The following is a 6,717-nucleotide window of genomic DNA, read 5'->3' as shown; positions in this document are numbered from 1 at the left end:
CAAGTTTCATACTTCAACTATCCATTATTCCGTTTACTTGCCTAAATGATCGCTCTTTCTACTAACTTTTGAGTTAGCTTACAGGCGTTTGTCGTCTATTCGGAACAAATACTTGGCCAACTCAGCAAAATTACCAAAATATTCGACTGACAAATCAGAACTATGTAAAAATCATCAAATTGAATCTCGGTAAAGCGCAATTATATGTGTTTATCAAGAAAGCAACACATGAGTAAACTAATCCGAAAAGTAAGAGAAAAATCAAAAGAATCAATGGTAAAAAAACACACCTGAAACATCACATTTTCGCTAGTTTCATACCTCAACAATAGATAGTTCCATTTATCTACATAAACTATCGCTCCCTTCGCTTGATTTTGAGTTGGCATGCAGGCGTCTCTTGTCTATTAGGAACAAATTTTTGGCCAACTAATTAGAAAAATTACCAAAATATTTGACTGACGAAAAGCAACAAGGTAAAAATTACCCTGGAATTAAGTTATAGTGAGAGCAATTACAGGCAACTATCCGTTATTCCATTTACCTACATAAAAAATCACTCCCTTCCTCGATGTTGAGTTGGCCGACTGGCGTCTCTCGTCTATTAGGAACAAATTTTTGGCCAATTCAGCAAAATTACCAAGATGTTTGACCGATGAATCAACAACTAGGTAACCCTTCAGGTGGCCGAGATGATTTGACTTAGGAATTCCATGAAGGAGGTGCCTACGGTCAAAGCTCGTAACACGAGGCTTGCCTAGTGCAGTTTACCTCTCCTATGTGATTTGCAAGTTATTTTACAAGAGTGGGGTTCACCTAGTGAGCACCAAAGGGTCATAAAAAACAACTAGGTTAAAATTTACCCAAAATAGAACCGCAAGTACAGACGTTTATAAAAACGACAACAACATACCTAGTGAAATCTCATAAGTGCGGTCTAGAGAGGGCAGAGTGTACGGAGACCTTACCACTATCTCGTGGAGATAGCGAGACAGTTTTCGAAAGACCTCGACCCAAGTGTAGCAATTCCAAGTACAAAGGAGAAAGAAAGAGTGAAGACTATATCATAGCTAACAAGGGAAACATTGCAAAGTCTACTAGAAAGAACAAGAACAACATAATGCGATAACCGAAACACAATAAGCAACAGACTGAAATAGATATCATAAGCAAGTACTACAATACTACGGCTAGTACAACGAAGTTATTCGACATCAACACATAAAAAAGAAGTTATTACATAGGAAAAGGAACCAACAAAGACAATATAACAAGGAAAACATTGCAAAGTCTACAAGAAAGAAAGAACAACAACATAATGTGATAACCAAAACATAATAAGCAACAAACTAAAATAGATATCAGAAGCAAGTATTGTTGTTCCGGGTACAAAATCTGTATATTTCAATACGAACTTCAATACTAAGTTCAAGAACTATTTCAAGAACTACAATGAAGTTCCAACAACTTCAAACACAAGTTCAAATGAATAAGCAAATGAACTATCAAAATGAAGTGTTTATGAATTTTAAGAAATGAAGATGGAGTAGAAAAGTTTAGAATCAAGTCCACCGACTTCACAGTGTGTCCTTAAGGAATTTATTTTCCTCAAGTACCCGAGGTTATGGAATCTTTCCTTCCAGCATAAAATGATTCTCTTTCAGAAAATAGCGGTACCTCAAATTTTCTGAAACTTCAAACTCACTCAACGATTTGATGATTGCACAAGAGTTTTTAGAAGAAGATTTTTTTTCAACTCAAAATAGTACCTTTACGTGAGGAAAAGTTCAGTATTTATAGTCATTAAGTGTTCCTCTGAAATGTCAGCCACCTGCGCCCGGCCTGCTCTGGACCTGCGGCCACAAGTGGCATTTTTGCACATTCCAGCTGTGCTTGACCTGCACCCGCGGTCACTTCTCCACGTGAAACAGTGTGTCTCTTCCTCAAAGGAGGGTCGCATCCGTTCGAGATGCGTTTTATATGCATTAGCACTACGTTTGAAATGCGTCCGCAAATGGAGAAAAACATTTCTATTGGATTTTAATTTCACTTGTTTTTCAAGTTTCAAATAAATTTTTGTTCAAAAAATTACTCTCTCAATCATTTGACAAATTCGAAGCCGAGCTAGCAACGACGATGGCACGAGACATCTCTTGTTCTTGCCTCACTATTGACATGAAGGAGTGTTTCTCAATACAAACACAAGAAACACAAGAAACATTGCAAAGTCTACAAGAACAACAACAACATAACGTCGATAATCAAAACACAATAAACAACACACTATGATCAATATCACAAACAAGAACTACAATATTACGACTAATACAACAAATTTATTACCAAGGATGAAAGGCAAAGTTCTTAAGCCACCCTTTTGAGTTTCAGAATCATGCAGAAGCAATGGCTCTTCAACCATTTCACATTTCTCAGTTGATGAATTCTCCTCCATGTGTGTGTACAATCAGTCTATCCCCCAAAAAGATATTTGTCTTTCAACTTTGTTACCATTGAATGTAACCAAACGCTTGTGAATGTAATATTCCCACGTTTTTCATAATCCGTCCGTTTCAAAATACTCCCTCCTTTTTTTATTAGTTGGCCTATTGATTTGGCACATCCATTAAGAAAAATATTTATTAGATTTATTTTACCAAATCAGCCTTATTAATTATACTTTGAAAATATAAATTTAAATATATATAACTTGTTTAGTCATTTAATGATAAAGGTATTATTGGAATAACATAATAAAATTCTCTTGATTTCATTAAAGAAAAACTAAATTGAAATAAATATTTTTAGAAGGAGAGACAACTAAAACGAAACGGACGGAGTAATTGTCTAAATAAAAAAAAATTATTATAATCTTTTAATACTACATTTATCATTAAATTACAAAGTCTCATTCTCTCTTTTTCTCTTAAAAACACTCAAATCAAACAATATCACACAAAATACCATACAAAAAATCTAAGGATTATTTTAAATCACAATTTTAAACGTCTCACTTTTTTCTTAAACAATCAAGTCAAATAGTACCACACAAAATAAAATAATAAATATTAAATTATTATAAATGTATTTACATTATAGTAATGTCTATCAAGATCTTATAAGATCTAATCAATATCTATCAGGATTTGAAGTATCTGTCTTTTTAATGAGAAATTAGGAATAAGTTTCCCTATAAATAAAAGGGTTTCCTTCATTGTAAATCTCACATTTAGTGATCAGGAAATAAGAATTACTCTCTCTATTCTTCTTCTTCTTTATTTTTTGTTGTTCTATAACACGTTATTAGCACGAGACTCTGTCAAACAAGGTGAATTTATTAATTGCAGTTTCTTATGTTATTTGTCTTTCACTTCTAATAATATAATTATTGATAGATTTGAAGAAGAAAAAATAATTGGTTTGGAACCATTTATATTTAAAATTTATTCCTCAAAAACAATATTATCAAAAGGATGATAATATGTTGGGTTTAAGTCCCATTGATTTTTGCCTAAGACGTCTTTATATGGATAAAACGTTGAGTTTGAATCTCAATACACCATATTGATTATATTATGATGACTAAGGCAATATTTGATAAAAGAATCACGATATCCCATTGATATGCTCCATGAAGTGAATATGGTAGCAATATATGATGAATCTGAAAGTTGACAACTTGCTCCATTTTTTAAGTGAATGCGGTAGCAGTGCATAATATGTCTTGAAGACAAGTGATGATATTTTCACATACTTATTGTGATTATAATTAAAGATATGTTAAGAGAAAAATTCTCTACATTATATGCATACCTCAATTTGCTCTTGAATTAACAATATTTTGAAAGAGGTTAAAACTATCATAATTTGGTAGGCTTAAGGCACGATTATATTTCATTTCTGGGGAATGAGAACCTTATTAATGCAAACGTGCACTTATTACAACTCACCTCCGAATGAGGTAGAATAACGAAGATGAGTTATTTTAAAATCTACTTCTAAAGTAATAAATTTGAAATTTATTCATGTAATAGTAAATATGAAATTTACTAAAGAAAAAAAAAATACATGTCATGGTAAACTTGGAGTTTACTACTATAAATAAGTTCATAAGTTGACATAAACGATTATGACATCTCGAAGATGTGCATATTGAGTATTAGACATGTATTGAAGAAATAGAAGTCAAAAATTATTTATGTCGCTTGTTCTCATGATAAGTTGGCTAAACCAACTAATATTGGGACTGGATTCCTTAAAATCTGAAAAGTATAAAAGGTGAATAAAGGTCCGTTCACCCGTCATGTGATCTATTAAGATGCATCAATATAAGATGATCACATGTGAGTTTATTGTCAACCAGCAGTTTGACATTCATAAAGTTGCTTGCTCAATAAAATTGAGTTAAGATCATAACTTTCAGATTGTACAATCAAGACAATTCATCTTGATGATGATGGTTTGACATTGAATGTCTTCGATAAATAGTTGAATCATTGTTAATGAGAACAAAGCTTCATGTGTTGGTCTGAAATATGATATGTTACATACAATAGTAATAATATGCATTAAACCAATAAATTATGATTATTTTTTTCCTCTCAATTTGTTCAAGGTCAGAAACCAAGTATTTCATCTAATAATTTTGATGTGCGGTATACGATTAATAAATATACCATGGTACACAAAGATGGATTCCTCAAAGAAGATGGAGGATGTATGTTGTTTTTCTAACATAAGGGGGAGATTATAAGCAACTATGAAATATGTTAAGAATTATCATCAAATCCTCATTCAAAAGATAATTCAAGTCAAGTGTCGAAAGCATCTCATGCTTAAGCTGCACGTCCTCCTATTTTGTATCCCTAAAGGACAAAGTCTATGCATGCGTGAAGCATGATAGACTAATCGGTTCTAAATGAAATAATCCTCGACAAGGATAAGGAGCAAATAATCATAATAAGAAGGCAATGTGTTCTTGAAGAGCCTACAACATAACATTTCATGAAACCTTATGAGAGGTTCAGGTACTTGAAAATAATGAAGTGATGAGATCTCAAAATATTATGTCGCATTGTGAATCGATACAAAATGAGAAACCGTCGACGATATCTTTGATACAATATTTGCGTAATATTATAAAAGATTACGAAAATCTAAATTCTACTTTTATTTAAGCATGCTGACGTAGAAACATTTATCAAGTGACATGAAATGATGCATCCTGGTAAGTGTTGACACCTAATTTTTGCTCTTCGTGCCTAAAATTAGTGTCTTCAGGCTTCCTGATCGTTAAAGGGTACAAAATATAATTTTCACATCTTTTTTACAATTGTTGACAAATTATTGATAATCATCCTTACTTTATGATTTTTATTAATTTGTTGTTGTATTTTTACTTTTCATAATTTATTAATAATCGTTCTTATATTAGGATTTCTATCAATTTATTATCGTTTTTAACATTTTACAATCATCTGCACACGTTCACGACATGACATTACCTTTTTATAATATTTTCAAATTAAATTACATTTTTCAATATTTTCAACATTCTTTACATTTTTCATAATTACAAATCAATACTTGTATTTTGTACATTTTTTACAGTCCGCAAATTCTAAGTCGAATCAATTATTTTTACACAATATAATAATTTAATATCTTATCGCATTCGACAATGACCACACAATAATGTCTTGTTACATCCGATAATGACTACACAATGATGTCTTGTCACGTTCGAAATGACTACACAATGATGTTTTGTCACATCCGACAATGACAATGACTACATATAATGTCTTGTCACATCTGACAATGACAACTCAATGACACTATCCTTTGAACAATAACTTTATCCATTGATTAAGGAAAAAAAAAAGGAACACCCCTTTATCCATTGGAAGATTCATTTTTTTATTCTTCTTCTCTCAAAATAAACACACATTTTTATCATTTCTCTCTCTAAAAAAATCCACACATATTTCCCCCTCTTTCTCCCCTCCCTCAAACACAAAAATTTTAGTCATCTTTTTCCTTTCTCTCTCACACACATGTTTGTCACCATATATACATTTCATTCTTCTTCCTCCCCTCTCAAAATATAAACAAATTAAATTTTTTTTTATGTATTTTATTCTTTTTTTCCAAAAATATAATACACACATTTTTTCTCTTCTCACATACAAATACACAAATAAAATACATATACACATTTATCATCCCCACATATTTTTCTTCTCTCTCAAACACACACTTCTTCACTACACACACATATTCTTCACCGCACATATATTTTTATCATACACAAATTTTATTCATCTTTTTTTTTTTTCTCAAAAACACATACAAATATTCAAAAATATCAATTCATGGCCGATGATAATATCTTTCCATCGGATTTTTGAGGCCATCCCGTAACAAAAGACGGATTTTATTTTCTCAAGTTACTAAATATCAATACATGACCGATGAAATTATCTCTCCGTCGGATATTTGAGGCCATCCCATTACAAAAGACGGACTTTACTTTTTTAAGCTATTTATTTTATATCAAACATCAATACACTTGGCCAATGACATTATCTATCCGTCGGATACTTGAGGCCACTCCATTATAAATGACGAATTTTATTTTCAAAAAATTACTATTTTATATCAAAATAAATATTTGGCCGATGAAGAAATTCTCCGTCGATTTTTGAGGCCTTCCCAAAT

The 6,717-nt window shown here is 31.6% G+C and overlaps 1 long non-coding RNA gene across 1 annotated transcript; it reads right to left on the bottom strand.

The window, feature by feature from the left end:
* Window positions 1–2,551, bottom strand: LOC124889456. Its single transcript, XR_007048469.1, has 2 exons — window positions 914–2,551; window positions 1–816 (listed from the first exon to the last, which is right to left on the bottom strand). It is a non-coding gene; the product is annotated as an uncharacterized LOC124889456 (long non-coding RNA).
* Between the last annotated feature and the right edge of the window lie 4,166 nt (window positions 2,552–6,717).

The sequence above is a fragment of the Capsicum annuum genome, chromosome 12, assembly GCF_002878395.1.
Source record: "Capsicum annuum cultivar UCD-10X-F1 chromosome 12, UCD10Xv1.1, whole genome shotgun sequence".
NCBI classification, from domain to species: domain Eukaryota; kingdom Viridiplantae; phylum Streptophyta; class Magnoliopsida; order Solanales; family Solanaceae; genus Capsicum; species Capsicum annuum.
This window is presented reverse-complemented; position numbering and strand designations above follow the sequence as displayed.